Below are 24,206 nucleotides of genomic sequence, written 5' to 3' on the forward strand. Positions count from 1 at the left end.
AAAGCAGAAGAATACTGCTACTTGCTCAGTAAATACTCTATGGTGGTGAATAATTCTGTCATGTTGAAGAGTTCAAAAAGTATTTGGAGGGTGCTCCCAGGAACATGGTGTGACTCTTGGGAATGGTCCTGTGCAGGGCTAAGTGCTGGAGTTGATGATCCTTGTGGGGCACTTCTAACTCAGCATGTTCTGGGACTCTGGGATTCTGTGAATACTGAATACATGTGGTAGTTAAAAAAATACAGTGCAGTCTATAATATAAGGGTTTTTAATGCTGCCCCACAATTTGAATCTTTAGTGTCTCTTAAATTCCCTCAAAGACAGTCCTAACTCAGTTGATAAAAGTGCTAAAGGTGGATAATAGTTTTTGGCAGCTGGCTAGAGAGCATCTAAAATATTTTATATGGGAGGGTTTTTGAAAATGACCAAAACCCCAAATCACTTGCAACTTCATTAGTATCAGTAACCAGAATATAACAAAAAGTTTGCATATGAATTGTCATAATTTGGTATTTCAAAGATGAGTTGGGCACTACAAAGGTGACAAAAAGGCTGCTTCATGCTTTTTGCAGTATGACTGTAAAATATTCTGTGGGTTTGAAGATTTTTTGATAACCACCAAAACTGTAAACATGATTATACTATATTTAGGGATTGTGAAATAAATGTGAAATAATTCTTTATGAGGGATAAGAGGGTGGTAACAAACCAGGGAATGCAAATGGACTTTTTTCACCAACAGTGATTCATGTCTGGGATAGACCCAGAGGCTATGTCTAAACCAAAGACCTGGAACCACTGACATACTTGTGGATCAACAAAGTACTGCAGCCAACTCCAGAGGAGATACAAATTGCTAGCAGCACTCCCACCCTTTTCCTGCTTCCACAGAAAATGGGGCAGATGAATCACAGTTTGTACAGCCCAGTGGTTAGATGCAGAATGTGAATAAAACAGTATCATTCCAATGGATGTCTCTAACTTCTGTAGTTTCATATAACTGCTGAGTTATACTCAGGGATTAGATAAAAATACATCTGATTTGTTGTCCTGGCTGGAAATCAATGGAAGATGATCAGCAGCAGAAATGTCCATTAGTATTGGCATGGCATTCAAACAAGGAACCTTCTTGTGCTTCAAACCTAGTTTGCCATTTTGAAGAAAGAAAGGTGTTTGAGAAAGATGCTTCTGCATCAGCTGTAGTATTATTCAGAAAATATAATTCAAAGGGAGAAAAAGAATCACCAGTTATCATATTTGCCACTTGAATGGGAGGTTTTCCCAAAGGAGACTGGCAACACGAGTTATTAACTCAGCTTCTCTCTTCGGACTGCTTTTTGAGAAAGGTTATAAACTAAAAATTTGACTAAACTTTTCCTTTACACATGAATGAGACTATCTTTTAATGAAGTGCTGATAAGGCTGGAAACTACGATGGATGCTTACACCAAAACCATATTAGACATCAGTATTTTCTTCTATAAGGAAGAGGAAGAAACTGATTTTAAAATTTTTTCCCTGTTGTCTGGGATGGGGATTTTGAACTTCTGTATGTTTAAAGAAAGGCTTTAACAGATTAAGAGTTATTCTACATAACTGGCACACTGCACTTGGTCACACCCCACATGTGGACATGCTTTGGGGAATTTCCTTTGCTCTATTAAATGATAATTTCTGCATGTATGACAAATTTAAGGGGCCAGTGAGCAAACTGAGGGGTTTCTGTGACTTTTATATTCCTGATCCTAGTTCTAATTGCAGATGGAATTTCCTGTGCATTTCTCCATGTCCTAAAGTCAAAGGTTTGCTTTCACTTTCTTATATTGCTCATGATGTCACATTTTTATGAAATAATGACTAAATGAAGGACACTCACATTTCCATGAAGACCAGACAGCATTTCACACTAAGTAAAATTTGCATATATTTGTTTCTCTTTCTAATTCTCTTAAGAATACTTGTGCTTCATGAAGTGGTTTTCAGCAGGGTGAAAATGCAGAGTGAGTGCCCATGTCCCACCAGCATGGTGCCCCAGAGGGACAGGGCTGTATGAGGGGGACAGAGCCCACCACCATCTGTCATCTCACTTTGCTTTTCTGCTTGCCATTAAGCTCAGAGTTCAAGAGCTGGTGATGGTGCACTTATTTCTCTTGCTGAGTGAACACAAGATGGTCTAAAAAAGGGAAATCTTTCAGCATAATGACATTATCAGGCAAGGTGATTTACTACTGGGGAAAGAGTCCATTACAGCTTTTCTGATCATGTTTCAAGGTTTTGACTCTTTTCTCTCCAACCCTCCCAATAATAATGATGTAATATATTAAATTAAGCGGTAACAATCTATGAAGCTGTGGTTATCATTAAATATTTATGCTTCTGGAGTGTTGTAAACACACAGTGACCTAATTAACCATAGGTAGTCTACAATTATCCTCTGGTAATAACCCTAATTTGAATTGGCTTATTATGAGAAATAGAATAGAATTTGTTTTCTGCTTGGTACTGAAAAAGAGAGCTGACAATTAACTAAAACCAGCAATTGCTTCATCCAACTTAAAAAAATTAAATTTTCCTCTTACAGCCTATCACAGTTTACACAATTGGAGCAGTTTTGCTCCAAAAACCAATAATCAGATCCAGCTTCCAAAGAATACACACTTTCATAACCTTGTCTCTCTGTCAGCATTGACTGATAGCTGTGATGCACAGAGGTCCATCAAAAAGCTCAGAGGGCTATCCACAGCATCCAGAGGCACAGAGATCATTTGCTTTGTGAAACTATTAGAGGAGTTAAGGGAGCAGGGAGAAAGCACACGCTTTCTTTTGCTCTGGGAATAATTCAGCTGTGGGCATGGAGAGCAGAGTCTCTTGTTTAAGTATGATGAGCAATATTTCTGACCACTCCTCTCCTCCCTTGCCCACTGGGAAACCTTACAAGTGTAAGACAGGGAGATCCCAGGCTGTTTGCAAGAGAGCAGCCCTACTCTTGTGGAGCTGTCCCAGGCAACTGGATCTCTTCAATAGCCCAGGGAACTTGGCACTCACTCCAAATGCTCATTCCCAGGCCTCTGCCAGCAAGAGAGGGAAACACTTACATGCAGAGGACATGGCAGGTGCTCTTGGGCACCATCCTGAACCAAAGAAGACTCAGCATCTCTGGACTAGATGATTCCCACTGGCCAGGGCTGTGGTGGACATGTGGCTCTGCTGCTACTGCTTAGCTGAGTAAAGGTGGTGTTGCCCCCAAAATCCCATCTCTATCCCCCCTTCCCCACCAGATTCCTTACACACCAATGCTGGGGTGCTGGGAATAGCAGGAAGCAGGAACAACCTTACCTGGAACTGCTCCCATCAGAAGAGGATCTGTAATTGCAACATGAGGGTTGAGGACAGAATACTGCCTCTGTGAGGAATCTCCTGTTTCTAATTTTATTTTCCTATCTCTTCATAAATGTCATGAAAAATTAAAAAAGAAGCGTAGGGTGTTACAAAGTCCTGTCATACAAATGTATCTTCTAAGTCATAAATTAATGATTTGTTTTATCCATCTGCTTTGCCTGATACAAACAGGAACAGTCTGCTTTTGCTAAGAGTGGAAATGCCTCTGCTGAAATAATCTCTTGGAAATAGGAAGATGCAAGAAGAAAATGTTCACGTAGATTGTAATGCTATAAACTGCTATAAACCGAAGAAAAGTAAGAGTTGGAGGATAGTGACTGATCCGTATCATATGCTGTCCTCATGTGGTATGTATGTATCTGTTTTCCACAATTAATGAAAACCCACTTTTTTTTTTTTTTTTTTAACTCTACTTCTAAAACATAACCTGCCTTTCTTTTTGTTATGTCTGTGACTTAGTGTTGTTGGAACTTAGCTCCATTCTTTCCAGTGTTGTTTTTATATTTTGCCACAATTACATTAGCTGCTATCTCCAAAGAGGAGATTTTTTAACTGTGAAAATAAGAAAAGGAAGATGCTGAAGATGTGCCTGAGCAGTATTACTACATCACTTCCAAAAGGTCATATAAGCTAATGCTTTGGAGACAGTGAACAATGGCTTCAGTCAGAGTAAAGAAGGTAAGTACTGTACTTCTAGTAAAATTATTTTTTTATTCATTGCAGGAAATAAATAAACAAACAAAAATTTCTCAGTTCCTTTTCTCTGTTTTCCAAATATCTTGAAGTTGGAGGCTAGTAAAACTTTGTGGGTAGATGTTAGCTATTTGCCTGTGGTTATGCCTGGGACAAGGAGGTATTGCAGAGGGAGGATGTTGGTGAAGTTTTCTGTATTTGCATGGTAAATTTCAGAAGACCTTAGGGACAGAAGGTGGGGAAATACATTGGTCTCATTGGGAGAATCAGTCCTGAGCTGGACTATGGTCTTTGCTTCTTCTCCAGCCTCTAGCCAGGGTATGTTGGGACTTCACTTTGTGGGGCTGAGGCAAGTGGAGGCATAATACAGACAGCTGAGATTATAGAAAACAGTATTTTTGCTTGTTAGCTCAAATCAGGCTCTCAGGAGAAAGATAACTGAGGCAACACCTAACTGGAGAAAGAGCCAGAAAGGGCAAATCTCTTTGCAAGGACAGTCTATGGAGTACATTGAAAAATGATGGCTTTCACAGAAATATGATAAAAATTGTATTAAAAAGTATGCACAAGCATATCAATTTTACATTTTCATTTTTCTCCCTGAGCTCATCCACATGTTCCCACCTCTTGTATTTTCCCTTGTATAAATAATCTTAATTTAAAAAGTCTTCTCTGTGAAGCTCTTTACCTCCCAAGCATTTCCAGCAGAACTCAGCACAGTGTGACTCAGATGTGACATCCTGCTCAGCCCTGCCAAGGGATGGAGACCCTGGCCAGGTTGCTTTGCTACCAAGGAAGGCTGCAAAGTTATCACTCAAATCAATCCCCTCCTCCCCTCCTGTGTTGCCTGAGATGTTCATGATTTTATGGAAAAGCCAGTTCCCTTAGTCCATATTTTCAGGTTTGTGTAGCAGTCCCTAAGAATTAACATTGAAGATGGAGGTGAAAGGACATCTATCAAGGTGAAGGTCTGCACAGACAAAACAGAGTTTTGGCTTTAAATGGAGTTTACTGGCCAATACTACCATAGGGACTGCAGACATGGATTTTTTGAGCAGTACAGATTGTCACAAGAGCCCTAAATATGGTTTGTTTACTATTTGCTTATTTTTGAAGTACCTCAAATTTTTTAGCTTAAGCAAACACCAGTTTGATTTTATGAACGTGTTCTCCTTCAGTGCTGGATCTTGAACACAGGGGAATATAATGACAGAGGGCAATGAAGCACAGTACCTGGAAAGACTGCTTGAAAGCCTCTGCAAACCAGAATGAAGTTGAAGTGAAGTGTCTAAGTGAATGTAGCCTCCTTCAGAATTGCAAAGGGCATTGACATCCAGAAATTTTGGCACCGCTTGTCTGCAAGCTAATTCTGATTCTAGAAGGGACCTGGCCCTCACAGCATGACTCTGTCTGGGTTCACTATCCTTCATAAGCAGCAGCAGGTTTTATTTACATTAAATGTCTCTTTGCCCCTGTGGCAATACCCTTCTCCATCATTCAGTGTAAGGGCATTTCTACACGATACTGCATTGTGCTACACAAATATAACCTTTACATTTAATGTCATTTTAAAAATAAATTTAACTGCTTAATAATTGCCAGAATGACATTTAGCATTTGCTTTTTGTTTTGAAATAGAAATATTTGTTTCAATTCCATACTCTAATAAGAAATGCATTATTTTTAATGGGCTCAAACACACCATTTAACTATTTTATGTGTTACCACAGTATCCCCATTTTTCTTTAAGTTATTAATGTGTTCCAGCACTCCCTCCTTTGGCAAGAAACTCACTTGCATAAGCTATTGGATCAGCTTTTGACTGATTTTGAACTCAGTGATTTTTTTACTTCAGCAGAAAGAATAGCTGAGTAAAAGAGCTTTTAGTTTAGAAATATTTCTTCTCCACCAGGAATTTGGGTGTCCATTAACTCCAGCAAGAATGGAGACTCTTAGCTCTTGGCAGGATGGACTTGCCACCTTATCCAGGTTCCAAGGATCTGTGCTGCTGCAGTCTCATTCCCACTTGTCCTTGGTTTCTCACCCTGTGCTTTTCTGACTCATTTCTTTAAGTGAAGGCATTGGTTTTCTTGGAAAGAGTTGCAAAACCTACCCCTCCCTCTGCCACAAATCTCTTATAAGATGCAATACAGGTAATTTCTCAGAAGTGTGCTTTTTCTTTTTAGTGGGCATGCTGCTAATCATTAGTGGGTGTTTAAGGTAAATGAAAGCCAAGCTGATGAGTGAGTGGTGCCTGGCAGGTAAATCTGTTGAATCTCTCAGTTGCTGTTGTTAGCTAGTGTTGCTTGCAGCAACTCCTTCCTTGCTTTGCTTCCCTGGAGTAGTGGGAAACAAGGGAAATATTTATTAAAATTATAATACCGCAATAGCGTGAGATATTTTTTGCTTGTTGGGATTCATTCTAAAGCAGTACATTACAATGGAAAATGCAGTCCTTTGCAACAGGCACTGCAGCAAAGCAAACCTTGAAGTGCTCTTGAAAGCTCTCAGCGGTTCCTCCTGTGGGACGTGTGGAATGTAACGACTGCGATAAGTGACTCACCTTGATCAGCCTCACAGATGCCAAACTGAAATGCACAGCTGGCTTTTTGGGGTTCTGTAACACTTCTCTTCACTGTGGTGGAGCCAGGTTCCAGATGGAAAATTTAAATTCTGTGAGACAGCCCACATGAAAACCTTGTGTGCCCAAAGTCAGGCTGAGCTGTGTGTCCAGATTCTCAGGGGACAGTTGTTTTATGCTTGTCCTAAAGTGAACTTGATTGCAGGCTTCAGACAACATTTACAAGGATACAACCAATGAGGCAGGAGGCTAAATTTGGATTTGATACACTGTTGGCCAGTAGCTCAATGTTGATGGGCGTTAGTCTGCTGGAGGCAACTCTGTCTCAAAAGTTCCTACACTAATGGTCAGTAACTACGAAGGAAAAGTAGGGAAACACAGCTCAAGGCATCACTGTCCTGAGCCTCCATTGCTGACACCCTCCAGCACAGCCTCCTGGAGTAAGTGGTTCTCTGCTCTAACCAGTGGGACTGTTCCTGTGTGATTCCTTAGGTCAATGATTCAACTTCTGTGCACCGTCACTTCCAGATACAGAAAATGGGATAATGCCTCACCTTAACTCTGTGCATATGACAGGTAAGTCAGGGTAGACATATAAAAATATTCCAGCATCTGAAGATGCAAACTATCATGCAGTAAAGTTTTCAAAATACCACAGGTATCTCATTTCTCCTGGAGTGAATCACAGTGAATCACCTCAAACGCTGCTTATATGGGGCTCGGCTCCCAAAAAAGGAATTTGCACAAAGCTTTGACTCTTCTTGCAAACATGAATATGACTTTTTTTGTTTTGTTTTTCTTAAAAAATGAGACTACTTTTGTTCAAGTTTTTCACTGAAATTAATATTTACATGCACAAGCTCAAATAACACCCTTTTTTTCCACCTGCCCACTGTTGCTCCGTAGAGCTAGCTGACTTTTCAAGGGGTTTAAAGATTAAAATATACATTAATTTGCAACTCCCTTTCTTTTGTCAAGTCTTGGTCACAAATGCAGCTTTATAAAGGCATCTGGTTGATATGATTCAGAGCATATTTTGCAAAACCACTTGGCTCTGTGGAGAGATTTGATTTCTTTGTCAGTGAGAGTGATTGACAGCCAAAACCCACACAGTGTAAAAGGAGATTCAGAGGCACCAGGGACACCGGGCACGGCCACTGGAGCCCTGCGGGTGGCCGGGATGGGGAGCACAGGGACGGATCCTGTCAGCATCCCTGGGTCTGGCACCACCTCAAGCAGATGTTTTGGCCACTGCTCCAGTAGGCTGAGCTGGGACACAGCACCAATTTTCGGCCCAGCAAGTCTCTCCGAGCTGTGCTTGAGTGTGGCCAGGTGCTGTGGAAGTGGATTCACAAAACTGAACCTTTGCTGCAGCCTTCATCTGGGACAGCTGCTCAGAAACCTGTATGTTACCACAATCATGTTACCACTGCTAAATGCTGAATCATGCACCCACCAAATCTGTCAGCAAAAAAATTTATAGTTAAAAAATAAGTCAGTATATCTCTTTAAAGTGTTGTCAGCATTTTATCAGGATAAGTACTTGGATCTTGTAACTGTATGAGCTTTCCAAAATATTAATTTAATTGCACAGCCACCTTCTTATCTAATTTGCCCCTAGCCAGATCTTAAAATGATTCAAACTTCAAAGATGATAGTAAACCCACATGCACAAAGGCATTTGGAAGAACTATTTCTTTGAAATGTAACTGATTACAAACCAGTGTTGATTCCTGGTGCTTTCCTTGCAGCACGAGCTCTTCTGTGGGCATGGAGTGCTCTTGTAATTTGTCAACTGCTACCACCACTTAGGATCAGTTAAGCTTTCTCACATTAATTAAAAACTGCAATTAAATAACCAAAAAGCCCTCACTATGACTCAATCTCAGAGTGTGCATCTGGCCCTTGTTTGAGATGGGCGGAAAAAAAAAGTGAAGTTATGTCAGAAATTTCCGGGATGTTTTCTTTTGATTACCTCCTGAAGGCATTCTGCTGAAATGGTAATGGCTGGGAAGTAAAAGAGAGAGAAAGACATCTTTTGTTTAGGTGGAAAGAACTGTGACAAATCCTACTACTTATGTTGCATTTTGATCTTAGAGTGCAGTACAGGACTAAGAGATCAGGAACAGAAGTTGCAAAATAAATTTTATTGCAAAATATCTTTTAATATTTAGCCCTGTAACATCTCAGTGAACTTTACTTGAAATTTACTCTTTATCTTCCATTTAACACAAAAGGGGAAGATGAGTGCTGAAGAAGCAGATTTACTCTGCTAGTGTCTACTACTGTATTTAATAGCTATATATTTATGTATTTTTAAGGATTAGGGTATGGTTTCTGAGTATATTTGGGAAAGAAAGAAAGAAAGAAAGAGAGAAAGAAAGAAAGAAAGAAAGAAAGAAAGAAAGAAAGAAAGAAAGAAAGAAAGAAAGAGAGAAAGAAAGAGCTCTGCATAAGGCTTTTCATATTGCACAAGATCTGCTACCACGAATAAATAAAATTTTGCCTCTTTTGTGTTGTTTTAGAGAACATATAAAAGAGGGAGGGTAGGATACCTCAATATCTGTCTCTTGATGGAGAGGACATACATGTTATATCTAAAGCATTCTAATGTTTAAACTATCCTGATTGTAAAGACAATACTTATTTCCTCATAACTCCCCATCTAGATCTCATGTAAAGTGTTAAAAAACATTTGTTGAGCAGCTGTCTTTAGAAGGAAGAGTGCACTAGTGAAATGTATTTCTTAAATGGATACAGATTTTGGTGGATTGCTGTTTGGAGTTCTTCTTAAAAGAAGATTTCAGAGTGAAAAAATGTTCACTTCTAAATACACCTTTTTTTCTACAAAAAAAAGAGGTTAAAAATTATATTTACTGAGCAGAAAATTTGGAGTTACACAAAGTAATTTTTTGAAAGTGGGAAGCATGTATGGTAACTGCTGGCTTTATAGCTGAATTGAGTTTAAAAGAAAAAAGATAATCTCTTCCAAGACAGAAATTTCCTTTTTATCAGCTCAAGATTGTAATTTCTATCATGGAAGATGGCAAAAGAATAATTTATTTGTTTGTTTACTTTTTATTTATTCATATGTTAAAGTGAAAAACACATTTTAGGAGACTGTGATGTCACTTGTGAAATCATAGTCATAACATCACATTTGGGTCATCTAACTCATTTGGGTTGGAAATGAGTTGACAGATGAACTAATCCAGCTCCTTGTCTGCCCCTGGGCTAGATTGCTCTGAGCCCCATTCACCCTGACCTTGAACACTTCCAGCAATGGGACATCCACATTTCTCTGGGCAACCTGTGCCAGTGTCTCACCACCCTCACAGGAAAGAATCTTTTTCTAATGTCTGCCCTCTTTGAGTTTAAAACCATTACCCCTTCTCCTATCACTACAGGCCTTGGTAAAATGTCCATTTCCAGCTCTCTTGTAAGTCCACTTTTATATATTGAAAGGCCACACTGAGGTCGGCCTGGAGTCTTCCCTTCTCCAGCTGAACAGCCCCAGCTCTCCCAGCCTGTCCTCATGGGAGAGGTGCTCCAGCCCACAGATCATCTTCATGACCCTCCTGCAGACTTCTGTGCAGACTAGAGGAAAGAAATATATGTCCTGTGCTTTATCTGGTCCCCTCTCCCCATGAAGGTAAATCTTAAGAATTAGAGAAGTGGAAGACCCAAGAAACACTCCTCTGAAATGCTAGTAGACAGGAGTTATTGCTGAATGTAATCTGTTAAAATTTGTATCATTGCTTTTCCCGTAATTCTGAAGACAGTAAATTGTAACGTTGAGTTTGTTCTAAGTTTGTCAGATGTAGCCACTTGTCCACCATTTCCAGGAGGAAGAAATGGCTACGCTTGGACAGGAAGGCAGAATCTTGATCCAAAAGCAAAGAAGGGGAATTTTGCTTCATAATTTGGGATTATGAAGCATTTCTTCAGAATGTGTTTTGCTAGAGAATTATTTTAATAATTGGGATTTCTGTTTTCAATTATAAAAACCATAAGAAGTTATTAGAAAATGCAAAGCTGTGTACATCAGCTTCAGAGGCACTGTAGCTAATTTATGTGTGTCTATGGCAAAAGGTGAGGTGCCTTATCCTTGCAATCTGTATTTTTATGATGGGACAGTTCTGTCTGCAGGTTCTGGGCCCAGATCCAGCATGTTACTTAATAACCTGAAAATTCCTGGTAACAGGAGCAAGATTTAAAGCAAAACCATGCCAGAGGACCTGGATCCTAGTGACACCATGGTGGTTTGAACGGTGTCTGCTCAGTGCATGTCTCTGCTTCTGGAAAGGGAGGAGTAGGTGGGTCATGACTTGTCCTCACTGCATGGTTGAGGGTCAGGCTGAGAAACCTGGATCACACTGAAGTGAACAGCTACATCCAAATCATGCAGCACAGTATTACACAGAGATCCTGTTGGCTCGTGTCAAAACATAGTCTCCATGAGAAAAGACATCTACTCTCTCCATATGAAAAGACATCTACTCTCCACAAGGTTGATTAGCTCAAGCACAACACAGGGACAATCTACACCACCAGAGATATCTCTGTTTATGTTAATTTGACCTAAATCTATCTCTTATGCCTTATTACATCATGTAGACATATCCTTTCATTTTTAATGTATATATATGATAGCATTCATTAAAACCACCCATGTCTGTCTCCTGCTCAAATTGAGCAGTTTCACATTTTAGATGAAAATCAGAATTCAGGATGAAAGGAAGCCAGGGTAGGGACTTTCTAATAAGGAGTCCATGCAGTCTGTGGACTGCTGTGGACTCTTTTAAGTTTTTCTAGGCATATTTTCAGACTTTTGATAGCTTGGCTCTCAAAATCCATGTACTAAATTGAAGCATCTGGCTGATGTTTCATTTGTTATGTGTGTATCTGTGCTGACCAGCTTTGCAGCTAGATTGAATGTTTGCTAAAACCTCTTTATCTCTGTGCTGGAAAATGCCTCTTCTGAGAATTGTTCAAAACACATGGTCAGTCCATGGTCCAGTACTCTTTCTAAATTGGAATATGAAACAGAAAACAAGAGAATGGTAATTTTACAAATCAGTGCAGTATCTTTACAAACAATAGTTCTATATTTCTCTCAGTGAACAATTAATAGCAGTGAGTTTCAGAAACATATTCTACAGTGGTATAAACTACATTTCAGTAGACATGACAAAGAAAACTTGTCTCTTTCTCAATGGAAAAGCTCTGTAAGAAATAACATAGAGTTTCACTCTATAAAAAGTTCCTTGCAAGTAAGACCTCTTATATTTGATCCTCTCAAATATTTGTCAAATTTCTACCAGAGCTCTGCTTGGAGTTTATTTGGATAACTTGTTAAGTTTGCGTGTTGATGGCTGTGCTATGACTGACTGTCACTGATCTGGCTAAGCAGCCTCATTTTTGGACAGGGAGATGTGGGAAACACAGGTAGGGAGAAGACAGTTTGAGTGAGATTCCAAGATTAGATATCTGCGTTTCAGACACGTGCATCTTATGAAGACCCCTGAGAAGCAGTGGATACTCTGTGTGATTCACATTAATCAGAGTAAATGAGATTGTGGTCTAGAAACACTTCAGGTTGTGTAGATAGAGACATCTGCATTTGATAAGTACCAGCCTTGGCAATCATGGCAAGCAAAGTCACGGTAAGACTTTGTTTGGTCCCATTTTCACTGCTGACATGAAGCAGAAGGAGGGTTTATACAGGAAAAGGTATATTCTGTTTGTTGGTAGTGGTTTGATCTGTATTTGAAGAGTGTGGGCTTGGAAGGTGTCAGATATTAATTAAATACACAGATTACAAAAGAAAACAATGCATGATGGTTATGCATCCAGGCTCTGAATTTCAGTGAGGGTTTGGGATGAGGCTGCAGATGCTTCCTGCTTTGCCCCACGGTTACCACCTCAGTTTAGCAGTTGATGGGATTTGCAGAAGTGCAAAAGGTCCAGTGTGGCTGATTAGCCAGATAAAGCACAGGACAAAAGTGCTCTGGCTCTTTTATATGCTCAAACTGGGAAATGCCAAATGTTTTTTATCAGTCCTCTCACCCTTACTCCTGAGTGCAGTCAAGTACCTGTGTGAGTCAAGTCCCAGCCGAGGCTGCCCTTGCAAATGCACGGCTAAGGCAGATGCAGGGAAAGGGAGATTCATCTGTAAAAGCTTCCATCGGGTGGGGAAAGACTGGGGGAGCTGCTTTGGCACTCAGGGCTCAGTAATGGTTGTCTGCTTGCCAGTGCATGCTCCTTCTTGTCCCAAATCCAGGGCATTTGGCTCCTGGGCTGAGAAGGAGTGTGTAGAATTCTTCTGTTGGTTACTCTGTCCCAAAATTCCTAATGGAGTAATCTTGAGACCAGTTAGTTATTTTTTAAAAAAATCAACCAACCAACCAAAACCAAAACCACAAACCCCGACCCCCCCCAAAAAAAACCACAACCCTTCCCCTACCCCGCAAAAAACCCAACAGTTTTATCCAGTTTCTCAGAAAAACAGGAGATGATTTCATCTTATCATAATTGCTGAATTTATTTTTAAGGTGGGAGAGTGTCAAAAGCTGTAATCTTGCACTCCTCCTTTAACATATAACATCCTGATTGTAGCCCAGAAAAATTAACAAGTATTCAAATAACCCTAACTAAAAAGGATGCAGGTCCACCATTATCCAGACTGCATGATTCATTGAAGTGAAGGGTGAAGAACACAGCAGAGTGGCATTAATCACTTGCTTCTGCTACAGGAAGAAGAGCAGTTGTGTGATACTTTATTTACAACATACCATATGCAGAATTAGCTGATAGTCTCACAAAGACTCTAGGGGTGATGATGACAAAGGAACATCCCACTTCTAAATAATTTTGCAAGGATATTTAGTTCAATTTCATTTTAGACTTTGCATTTTTCTTGACAATAATACACAAAAGATACTCAGATTTTTTCCTTTTTGATGACAAAGAAAAGCTTAATTTCCTGTTTAATGGTTTCTTCTCTCTTGGATTTTAGAATATGACAAAAACTCATGTAAGTCTGAAAATACAATTTCATTACTAGATTTTGTAAGACCAAGAGAGGAAGAAACCCCCCAAACTTATGACAAGGCTGAAGGCATCATTTTTAAAGTAACTTTTTGGATGAATTTTCTTGAAGATGCTCTCAGAAAAGTCATATGTTGTTAGCTGAATTCTCATACCACAGGCAGCTGTGCTATGAGAAAAAGAAAAACAAATGGATGAAGTAAAACACTTGATACTTAGACTCTCTACAGAATACCCAGAATCAGAAAACAGAAAAAAAAAAAGCAATCTGAATGGAAAAATGGTTCAAAAGGGGTCTCAGTAGCATTGTTTCTGATGACAGGTTGTACTGGTGGTTTTGGTGTATAAATGTTATAAATTACCATTACAAAAAATGTACCTGGCTCAGAATTAGATTACTGGTGATAGTCATTGTACCTCTCCAAGGATCTCAGAGAAGATGGGTACAAGCCCTGGACTGTGTTGGGCAAAGGTTCATGTTGCACAGCACTGTTCATAAGTGGGGCAGCAGACAGAGAAAATCTCAGATGTGGTTGATACTACAAAATCCAAACACAGAAGAAAAGAGTCTTAGTGCATGAAGAAGTGACAAATTCAAAGTTGACAGTACAAAAAACAACATATGGAGCTTCATATGCTATGGCAAACACCATAAACTGTAGAATGGGCTGGCATTTTAAAAATGTTAATATGTTTTGATTATTGTTGTTTTTGACTGAGGAGCTGTTGCAGAGCTTCTACCAGGAGCCAGCTGAGACTGATTACTGTGAGGATCAGGACACACTGAGCAGTGCAGAGCAGCCAGACCCAAACCCCTTGTGCAGCAGACCTCTGCCAGACTCCTGGCTTGCAGTGGCTGCTGGATTTCCTGTGGTACAGAGCACAGAAGGATTCCCAGTCTGAAACTGCTTTGTCTTGACTGGAGGGTTTTCAGATTTGTCCACACACTACTATTCTCACCTTCCATAAATTACTCCAAAGAGCTGTTATAAGATCAGACAGAGGGTTCTTTCAATGTGATCCATGGGGTTTCTTTTGGTGTTGTCAATAAGCTTTTCCATTATTGCTAATTCAGGTGGGGAGGGCCTGTGATATCAACAGAAAGTTTTTGATTACAATTTTGATGACAATCATGGCCTTTTAGATTCTAATGTGCTGCTTTGATTTAAAATAACTCTCAAACATTTCTGAATTTGCTGAAGTAAAAAAATGCTCTTAGTTTTTACATAGCCTTCAAAATTTGCAATACTACAACACATGATAAATATATAATTCATACAGTGATATCAATAGAACTGCTCTTATGCTTAGAGATGTACATGTCTGCAAGACCTTAATTCTATATTGTCATAACTATGGAATAAGATAAGTGTGAGCTGGGCCAGATTTCACTAGTAAGCTGAAAATATTTTACTTTGAGTGCTCAGGTTAAAAAAAAAAAAAATAAAAAATCACTCATCATCTTTCCTAGGTCAGTTAACCAGTCTGAACCCAGGCTTTGTGTTAAAATTTGATGGCATTTTCCTCCTTATGATGGATATATTTGAAAAAATCAATGCTAATGCCTCCCCTTGTAAAGTATTAGTTGTCAGGATGAGCTAAACACATGAAGCCGGTTGTTTCTGACCCACAGGAGATAATCACCATCTGTCTTCACATCACTTCCTACCTTTTCTGCCTGCAACTTTTTTTTGTCATATCTTAACACTCAGCAGTCAATTTAAACTCAGAAACCTGTTCTATATCTGTTTACCTTTGAAAAATGCTTATATTGTTTCAGACTTGTTCAAGTATTTGTGTGCCTGAAATCTTGTTTTCTGAGTATGTAAATGGGCCTAAGAGATTGCCCATCTTTGCAAATTGTGTCTTTTCAGCAAGAAGTACTCTTTAACCAATTCATCTGAACTGATCTGAGTTTTATAATGTCTTCCAAACTTACATAATAACACAAAAATATCTAGAGTGAATTCTGTATGATCATGATAGGGTAATATTTTACCCCTGTCATGCTAGATTATTGAAGTATGTGTGCACAATACAGCTTATCTTACTTTAGGACTCCTAAATTATTTTGGTCAATTTGATTTCTATTTCAAGAAATTATTTTCAAGTTAATCTTGAGAAGACAACTGTTTCGTTAACAGAATTATTGACTGAAACCCAAGGCACTGAATGAAGTATGATATGATAAAACTGACATCTTGTAAACGTTTGTCTGTCCCTGAACACAACCTTAATTAAATCAGAGCTGCAACACTAAAATACTCTATATACACTAGGTTCATGCTATCAGTGAATTATAAAAAACAGAAAATCAAGGGTATTTTAATAACGAAATCTGTTTTTCTTTGGTCTCATTTTCTTACAGAAATTTTCTCTGCCACATTTTCCTTGTTGCATTTTAAATTGAAGTATTGCAGCTCTTTCAAACTCTGTGAAATCACATATTAAGAAGTCAAGTAACTATATTTCCTTCTTATACATAAATCTGTGAGAGCACTCCTATAGACTTCCTACCTTGCCATGGGGAAGCATTTATATTTTACCTTATTTATTCACAGTACAAAAAGGTCTTAGGTAATGAAAACAAGGGCAGCGGAAAATAATGTCAAGAAAATAATGTCAGCAAAAAGTACCCAAAAGGTTTACATAAACTGCCATCTGAGCTTCTGTAACATGCAGATGTAACTGCTGTGGATAACAGAAATACTTGTCCTTTCAGCTGTCAACTTATCTTGGCAATTTTACTGAGTTGCCCTTTGGGTGCTCCATTTGCTGCAGTTCTTTGACTGGTCTTGCCTTACTGCCTTTCACAGGCAAAGTTAATGGCTCTGATCATTCCTTTCTACTCACTTCACATATTCATTCTGACTCAGCTTTTTCTCTGACTCACAATCTGCTTCTATTTCTGCCGCGCTCCCACCCCAAATCACTTTTCTCTCAGCCCCGGCTAGCTCTTGTGGGGCGAGGGCGGGCGATGGAGGCACCCTCCGCCGCTCCCAGCTGGGGTTTGGAGAGTGCCTTTGTGGGTTCCGGGCAGCGCTAGCAAGCCTTGCGGTGGTAAATGAAGAGCGGATCCTGCTGGGGGCTAAGTCCGAGTTTATTGTAGCCCAACGGGGCCAAATACCCTAGAACGGTGCCAGCCAACAGGAACGAGCACAAGGTGCTTGCACTGGCTTATAAACTGTAAGGGAGGGGTATCCAACGACCAATGGGGATAGGGATAGGGGGTGGCTCCGGGATGGGGGGATATGGTGGGGTCCAATGGGGGAAGGATATGGGGGGAGCCCCAGGTCCTCGCCCAATCACCCGGTGCCCTGAGTAGAAGCTTCTGGATGGATGGGAAGGGGCACCGAGTGATAGACAAGGCACCCGGGGGGGGTAAAATGCCTCTTTCAGGGTGATGGATAGATACTGGGAAGGCGGGAAGGGAGGACAAGGCGGGAAAACTGGGGAAAAACCAAGTTGCACACGGGGGTACAAAGGAATAAACCAATACATAATACAGGGATAATAAAACATACAAATAACGCAACTCCACATATTTCCATACCCACGAGCGCGTGTGAAGCGCGCCGGGCTAATGCGGAATGGCACGGGCGTCGCGGTGCGTTATTCATACCTGTGCGAGGAGCAGCCGCCCGTCCCTGGGTGCACGGCCACTGACTCCAGAGCAGCTGCATCTCCTGCCTTCTCCCACTTACACAATCACTTGGTAAACCTTCTTCTACAGTGCAGGGGATAAATCCTCTTGTTCTTGTGTCAGAATGGAATGGCCTCAACATAACAGGATTACATCTCCAGCCAACTTTAAAAGAATTATTGAGAAAAAGAGAAAACCAAAAAGTTAAGGAGTTCTGATAGACGAGTTATGCTCTTGTTAAATCAAGATCAGTAGCTGAAATATCTGTAGGTATTGCAACTACTTCAAATATTGGGGCTTCCTAGTGGAAAGCCCACTGTAAATGCAAAATCTACGGGGTAGATTCTCCTCATGGACGTGACGTATCTTATTATGTACTATGTAAGATGCAAAATTGCAGGGAAATTTTGAGCAAACTGTGTAAAACTCCTGACATATCTCCAAAATCCACAAAGCAAACAGAAACAATTAGTAGAAGGAATATCCTTTTCTATACTAAGATCTGTGAGCAAAGGGGACCAGGGAAGAGATCTACAAAATAATCACAGCATTAAGGTAACAAATTTTTAACTTTGGTGGTTTTTTTTTAACTACTGGAACATTATTACATAAAAATGTGAAAAACCTGGAGATTTCAATTTATCAGAATATTCTACCAATCCTATCTTTATACACAGATTATTAATTGACAAATGTAACCTTTTGGATACCTTTGAAGAGGTCATGGACTTGATGATTGCTATAGAACAGCAGAGTTAAATCTTCCAGGAGCTCTTACTGCCTATCCAGAAATGTGGCAACAGCTCTAGTTCAATTGCTTGATGGTTAAAGAATATTGGTAATATGTACTGTTTAATCTACAATGTCAATACACATGAATTAACTTCATTACATGCAGTAAGTCAGGTTCTTACCAGTGAAGACATCCAGGTGTAACAAAGAAATCCTGACATGCATAGAAGATCTGATGTTCACCCTGCCTTGAAAATGGCATAGACTGTCTCAGAAACTTCTGATGGACAGGAAAGTAAGTATTTAAATGCAGTTTTAAATACCCAGTTAGTCAGAATTACAGGAAAATCTGGAGCTAGGTGGCATAAGTGCAGAGGTTTTAATATTTCAGTGTTTCTGCTCTGCACAATGTTGCCAAGGACAAACACATCATATGTTCTGAAGAGGCTTCCCTGTAGTCACTGCAGTGTCATACTGAGCACAGGCTCCAAAAGCCTTGTTCATAGGAGGACTGAGTCCTTTTGGAAACATTGGAGATGACACATCTGGTAAATAGGTATGATGCTCTGGTTTTACAGCTCCAAGTGGGTGGATCACTGGGTGTCACTCTTGGGTATAGTGGTGGAGTCAGGGAAGGGAGGCCAAAAAGAACTTGATTGGGCCAGGGGGAAACATCATTTCTTCACTGTAACATTGAAAAAGTGATATCACAGAGCAAATATTATAGTAAAACATGATTTTGGCTTCCTCATTTTCACCCTCCCTTGTTTTACTGCAAAACATTTATTTTCTGGAAGTTTTGGATGTTTGATTTTTTTTTAAGGTTTTTTTTTTTTTTTTTTGTGTGTGTTTTTTTTTTTGTTTTGTTTTGTTTGGTTTAATGTATGTTTTCTTTTGCCACTATGGTGCTATTAACACTAATTAAATCCAGTGCAGTAGAGTATTTTGTCTTGCTCAAAATTACTACTAAACAAGAATTTATAAGACTTTTTTCACCTTCAGTTTTCCCTAATAGCATGCCCCTTCCAATTTGCCTTTTACTGAACTCAGTTTCTTTACAATAGAAGCACAATCTTTACACACAGGAATTTTTGTCTTAAGACTGCTGTCATTTCAAGCTGGCCATGCACTAATAACAGACAGCAGCTTGGGTTTTCAGGAAATGTTTTAAAAAACAGGCATCAGTGAATCAGATACAATTAGGATTTCAGTATAGCGTGCACCTACCACCTTTCTGAGTAATTTTCTGGATTATCTGAACAATCTGGAGATCAAAGTTTAAAATTTGCTGTTTTTCCATGCAGGATATTACATTTTGTAGGAGAACAAGATATGAGTTGCTTATGCTGGTAACTAAAGACATATGAAGCACTTGGATACTCCAATTATCTTCTGACTCATTGAAATTTGTATACTCTCTGTGGACGTCCTAAACAGTCCAGTGAAGATAGTAGAGGTTATAGATATCTGGGTAATTGAACTGAACTCAAATATTTCATCTGGTTTCAGCAACATTTCTTGTATTTCTTACTCTGGAGGTCTAATTTCTTGTTGTGAAATCATCTTGCTGGGAAAAAAAAATCAAAACCAAACCAACAACAAAACCCCACAACACCCAAAACTGACTGCAAGAACCAGATTAAACAAATTCAAATTGTTTTTTTTTTTTTGTTTTTTTTTTTTGTTTTTTTTTTTTTGCTATGTATTACAGTTGGTATTTGAGTGCATAGAACAAAATTAACTGGAGGGAGATGCGTTGCCTGACACCCTTTGCCTGGGAAACCCCAGGGGCTTCTGGTATTGGCATCTGCTCTTCCACCCATGGTCTTGGTGACACTGGTCTTTGGCCACCCTCCGCTGGCCTGTGCTCCCTGTGCACCCTCCTGAGCCCCAGGGCTGCTCCTGGGAGGTGCTCAGCCTGTAGGGAATTTCCATCTCTGCTGCCTGGCATGAAGCTTTCCATCCCACCAGGGCTGCTTGCTTACACATCCCTTTCAGGAGGCAGGTGCAAGAGGCTGGCAGTCTTTCTGAGGGGTCTTTATGTAACATTTAGTGTGGGGTTTATACTCCTGCAATCTTCTTTGGGACTCTGGGGTACAGGGACCTTCAAACAGTAAGTGTGAGCTAATGTTCCTGCTGCATGTGGAGTGAAAGCTGTCTCCAGGCAGAAGCTCTGCTGGAGCTCTGCCAGTGGGAAGCGAGCTGTCTCCCAGCATTAACCAGGGTATTGGTAATTTCTCCCAGTTTCAATATTTGGTTAAACGTTTGATAGCATTCAATAGAGAGCAGAAGACTCTTAAGTGGTGCCAGGGACTTTGCACAGGAGTCTCGTAGCCAGTTCCCAGAGGGAATCAATCACTGCTCTTTGCTCAGCAATAATGACTGAGTTACAGTGACTGCAAGGGCTGTAAATTTAAACCCCAGTGTCTTCTTACTGCAGTTCCAATATCTTTATTATTCCCGGCTTGAAGACGAAACTTCGTATGGAGAAATTCACTGACAAATTCACTGCTTTAAAAGGGCATAAGCAATGCTGTTTGCTATCAACTTGTTAAACTGTGACATCAATATTTGGGAGGATAATGATTATAGAAGAACTCAGTGAGAAGTGATCTCAGTCAATAGACAAGAGCTCAGAAAATGAGCAGAAATGTCTTGTCTTTATTGAAGACAAAACTTGAATCAATTTCAGTTTATAAAGATACAGAAAGGCTGCCAGTGGCAGAAATTGTACATTGAAACAAAAACATTCTGTGGAACTAGTCTCAAAAAATATTTGTTGTAGTACTGAAAGTCCTAGCATATTGGGGAGTACTAGGGAAGATTCCTGGACACAGCTCAAGTCTTTGCAGTTAGATACTATCAGTCATTAAACAAAAACATAGTTGCTTGGAAATGACTTTTTGATTGAAAATCAAAATTACAGTAGAAACTTGCATGGCTTCCAGCCCGCTTTGCTCAGCATTCACTGAGGTCATGCATTTAAATATTTGTTGCTTTAGAAACTACTAACAGAGTATAAGGCACATTACAGCTTTTCTGTTCAAATGAACCGATTGAAAACTGCATTTCTTCTCCTGGAAACAGTCATCTCACACTGTCATTGCCTACATTTGGCAATAAGTTTTAAAAGATGCTCTCCTGTTATGTGGGTTCCTAAAGCTCAGAACATGTTTGCCACTAGACATCTCTGTCTCAAGGACACAGTGGCTTGCTTCTCATAATTTTGCTTTTATTTGTTGCATTTTTACCACTTCCAAAAAAACAAAAATAAAAGAAACAAACAAAAAAAATCATTAATCAAGTGAAGAGAGAGTGAATTAGACTTGGAATTAACTTATGGGTAAGCATGTTCTTGAAAGCTCTTAAATTTCTCAGTGTAGTAGACTAAGAAAACACACGGAAGCAAGAATTCAGAGACCTGCACAGCGCATCTCTGATTACAGTTGTAATCTCCCTATTTGAGAGAGCATGTGAGAGGTGCATGATTTACAAACAGTACCCTTATAAACCTGACCAGTCCTCTGGGCTATGGATTCCTGATTGTACAGCTCATGCATTCCAGTGAAGAATTTGTATTCCAGGTACACTGCTTCTTTTTAAAATTCTTCTAAATCCTTCTTCCCATTTCACTTCACCTCTGCCCATCTCACCTAAGACAGCAGCAGTCATCACTGATGCATGTATTCCTCTGCTACACTCTTTCTTTCATGGCACACGTTCAGTCTCAGGAGATTTGCTTTCACTGTATTTTGAACAGCTTGAAAGAAGCGATGGCTGAAAGAAGGGTCAACAAGTTAGCTTTAAAATGATAAATAGACTGGTTGCTGTCATGCCTGAGCATTTTTGGGGCATATTTTATATTTTCCTCCTCACTGGTGCTTCTTAATTTCATACAGAAGCTTGAAAGGACCTCTAGTATTAATGAAGATCATATAGAGAATATATTTGGCAAAAAACACAGTGTGATCATGCTGCATCTGTTATCTGAAGTAAAAACTGAGGTCAGAATTTTAATAAAGAGTGTATGAATATTTTTGCATCTACAGAACAGCACATGTCAATTTTCAGTGCAACTGCATCAAAATGACTGCTACAGCCTACGCTGACTATGCCAGACTGCATGGTCTTCTCTCTCTGTTAGGTAAGGTCCATGGAAAGCAACTGCCAGCCAATGCAGAAAACTAAGAATTGCCTCTTAATCTTGATGATGATTAGGCTTGGTACAAAACAATTGGCTGTGTGTATGCTGAAGTAGGAAAAAGGAAAAATGAAGAAATCAATACCAAAGAATATTGAGTAATTCAGCAGTAGGGTAGTATTTGTCAGCTAATATTTGATGTCAGACACAGGAACTTTCATGGTGATTTTCAAAGGAGGAAGAGAACTATCAATCAGACAGTCATAAGAAGGAAGACTACTGAACTGGAAAAGAAAAGAATTTGGATGGAATGGGTGTGAGTTGAGGCACAGGCTTTCCTCAGTCTGTAGTCTGCAATGAATTTTCTGTAGAAATTTCATCCTGATGGAAGGCCCAGCTTCTCATTAAGCAAAACCTTCAAAAAAGTGAAGCAAAGAACCACTGCCCAGTCTGGAGATGCTCTTAGTGAGCCCTTATTTTCAGATAAGATCATAACTGCCCATACTCAGTTTACTGCCTGGTTTTGATATTTGAATGCTGGAGAACTAGAGCTGGAAAGAAATTATCCCTGGCTATGAAATCACATTAGCCTTGGCAACATATTTGAAAGTTGTAAATGAAAATTTTCCTCTGACCAATGTAGAAAAGCCATTGCTCAAAGTGTTTGACCAAAGTATTAGTATTTTTCAGTGAATCTAGCTCAGAACTATAAATGTATCCTCCACATGACAATGTAGACTATTAAATAGTTTCACTTCTCTAGTAAATAAACAAAAAAAAGGAGAGCTATTTCTCCTAGGATACACTGCAGCTATTTTGTACAATCAAATATTTCCCAATATTTTGAAAAATGGACAGAGGAGGATCATTGCTTTGCCTCAATTACATACAGCAGAGAACTGAGTTCCTGAAGGGAAGTCTCCAGGGTAATCGTCTTGAAATCAGCTGTCAGACTCTTAAGATTCAGTTTATAAGAGTCTGCCCATACAATGAGAAAGAATTCTGTGTTACTCTGATCTGTTACCAGCAGAGCTCAGGATGAATTCAACAGTCTTGATGGGACTTGTACTAATGACAAGTACAAAAGAAGTATGCTATATTCCAAATATTTTTATTTTTTTTTAGTTGATAAGTGATCTCTCAAGAGTTCTGTTATTCACTAATGCATTGTTACCCAAACCAAGCTTTCCTATGAATGTTTGTGTATTTTATAATCATTATAGTGTCTATATTCTACCTTGACTACTCTCTCGAGACCATAAAAGTGTTACGCCAATGAGACAGATAATTTTTTAATATAAATCAGCTTTTAAAACACACTAAAAAGCCAGAAGAATGCCAACAGAATTTCCAGCTTGTTGAGATTTGAAATTCTTCTGGAATTGCACCCTCTCACTGACAGGCAGCAGCATTGTGTAGCCATTGTTTGGAAAATTTCTCCAAGCTCTGTGCCAAATATGATACTGTGATTTAATTTTAAAGCCAGAAATGCAAATCTCAGTATGTAGACACTCAAATAACAGCAAATGCAGAGTCCTCAGCAATCTGAGTCACTAATGCTATTTCCAAGAGTATAAAACACATAATTTGAGAGAGTGAACCCATAGAACTTGAAGAGTTCATCTACAGGGATGAAGAGCACAGGTAACTTCTCCATGTAGGCAGTGAGGATCTCTCCCACAGCCCTGGCTTCTGGCTCCCAGCTGCCACCTCTGCCTTGGCTTATTAACTTTCCTTTGAGGCTGTTGTGCAGGGCACTTTCCTTCAGAAAAAAAAAAAAAAATTCCTCTGTGCCACTATGAAGACACATTGTCTTTTCTCAGGGGCTTTGTGTTTGAAATAAGCAGAAGGGTTGCCAAAACCAGAGATATTGTATTTGCTGCTGGGTAATTGCCTGGTTTCATTAGCAATCTTGGTCTGGGAGTCACCTAGATGGGCAAATGATCGTGTCTATTCAGGGCTTGGTT

At 39.6% G+C, this 24,206-nt stretch overlaps 1 long non-coding RNA gene across 1 annotated transcript; it reads left to right on the forward strand.

Annotated features, from left to right (window-relative positions):
• The first annotated feature begins 3,718 nt into the window (after window positions 1-3,718).
• Window positions 3,719-5,330, forward strand: LOC144248914 (uncharacterized). The gene is made up of 3 exons (XR_013342089.1): window positions 3,719-3,750; window positions 3,859-4,077; window positions 5,271-5,330. It is a non-coding gene; the product is annotated as an uncharacterized LOC144248914 (long non-coding RNA).
• The last annotated feature ends 18,876 nt before the right edge of the window (window positions 5,331-24,206 follow it).

Source organism: Lonchura striata, chromosome 2, assembly GCF_046129695.1.
Source record: "Lonchura striata isolate bLonStr1 chromosome 2, bLonStr1.mat, whole genome shotgun sequence".
Lineage (NCBI taxonomy): Eukaryota > Metazoa > Chordata > Aves > Passeriformes > Estrildidae > Lonchura > Lonchura striata.